Source organism: Dipodomys spectabilis, unplaced genomic scaffold, assembly GCF_019054845.1.
Source record: "Dipodomys spectabilis isolate Male_0828 unplaced genomic scaffold, ASM1905484v1 ptg000195l, whole genome shotgun sequence".
Lineage (NCBI taxonomy): Eukaryota > Metazoa > Chordata > Mammalia > Rodentia > Heteromyidae > Dipodomys > Dipodomys spectabilis.
Genome location: NW_024870872.1, coordinates 72,164 through 74,104, shown reverse-complemented (window position 1 = coordinate 74,104; position 1,941 = coordinate 72,164).

Sequence of the window (1,941 nt, the reverse complement as noted above, 5' to 3'; positions counted from 1 at the left end):
GCCCAGGCCCAGAGTTCAAGCCCCATGACCGACAAGAAAAAAAAAATTATTTCAATAGATTATTTTTCTCTTGGTCTTGCATTTGCTCAACAAGATGTATGGAGAAGAATAGAGTTAAATCATCCATACCTTGTGACAGTGTCTCTTACAACGGACAATAATTCTTTGTCCTACTTCTATGTTCTCCTCTTAGCTCTTGCCTGATTTCCAATTAATCACAGCTTCTTGGCTTCAAGTCTAGTGAAGCTGAAGGACTATAAGGCATCCCCCACTGCTACATCATCTTGGTTTCTCTTTTTAAACTTTTTTATTTGGATGTGGAATTTATTTTCATGTCTTCACTCAATCTGTTCTGCATTGTAGTGAGCCAAATAGGCTCTGTAAAATCACTTTAGGTAGCAAAAATATTAACACAATCTATTTCAAAAAGTTTTGGAATCCCTCTACTGCTGAAATTAATACGCTTAGCCAGAGCTTCTAAGAATGTGTTTTCTTATTTGCTCAATTATTTTCTGATCCCAAAACTTTTTGGCTTATGTAATAAGAGAAGTCTTCACTATGTCATGTTAATAAGGATATTATATTTTGTGAGCTACTTAGAAATGAGAAATCCTTGGTTTAAGATATCCAATCAGATTTTTTTTCTTTGTTTCAGTGCTTCACATGCAAAGACATTGTGGAAAGTATTTTAATCAGAAAAGTGTATACCCAATACCTGCTTTCATTGTGGAGGGCACTTTCTCCCTAAATATTTTGACCCAAATTAATTTTTTTCATAGAATTACTGTTTGGTAATTAAAGGTCAATTCATAAATTTTGATGCCTTTTTAAAAAGAAATTTGAATTTAAATTCCAGTACAACATTGTTTCACAGTGAGAATATGTTTTCTGGGTAAGGACAATTCTCACGGGAACCTACAGGATTTATAGCAAGGTTTGTGAGGTTTGTTTGTTTACTGTGAAAATGAGCCATCTTCACCCACATTGCTCCCTCTCAGCTTAGTCTCCATGGATTTCTTTGCATGAAAGCCTATTTTCCCAGGCAATTTTAAATTTTCTTAATGAGCTAAGTTGTTAAAAAGTTTGAACAGTTAAAATTTACCTATCACAATTTTTAAACTTTTTTGAAATTCCTTTATCAGAATTGCGAATTCACCAATCCTAATTCCACCTTTACCATCAAAAACACTTAACATATTGTTGTCATGATAAAGTGTCGGTGAAAATATTATTTTCCAGTGGTTTTGTAATGCATATATATGATCATATAAGCTGATGCTGAGCAAAATGAACTCCAAGATATGGAAACAGATATTATTTGCAGTTGCTGTTTTTAATATACTATGTGATTTCTATTTTCTTTGGGGTTTTCCCTTATGGTTTATCCCCTGCTGTATTTGATTTTGATACCCTGTGTATTGTGTATACCTTTACCTTAATTAGGGAAGGGAAGATGAACAACAAAATGGCGAGACAAGACAATATGTTGAAAATGTACATTACAACTTTTGAGGGGTTTGGGTGTGAAGGAAAACTGTGAGAAAAATGAGAGAGGGGTAACTATTTTGAAAAGTTATGTATTCACTACCTTACAATTACTGCAACCCCACTGTACATCACTTTGACAATAAAATTAAATTTAAAAAATAAGCTGCATAAAATATAATTTCACTGTATTGGTATAGTACATATTATTCTTTGTGTAGTAACTTTTTAAAAATCAACACTATTTGGCATCTAATTTGAATTAATTACCCCTTTTTAATCAGAGGACCATCAACTTGAATCCAACTAGACAATATTTTCACAATATACTTGCCATTATTTTGAAAAAAGAATAAGTTTATTACTTTCTCATACCAAAACCAAAAACATTGTAATTCTATAGAAACCCATAAATTTTGAAAGAAAATGCATTGCTAAGAGGAGAGAATATATGTG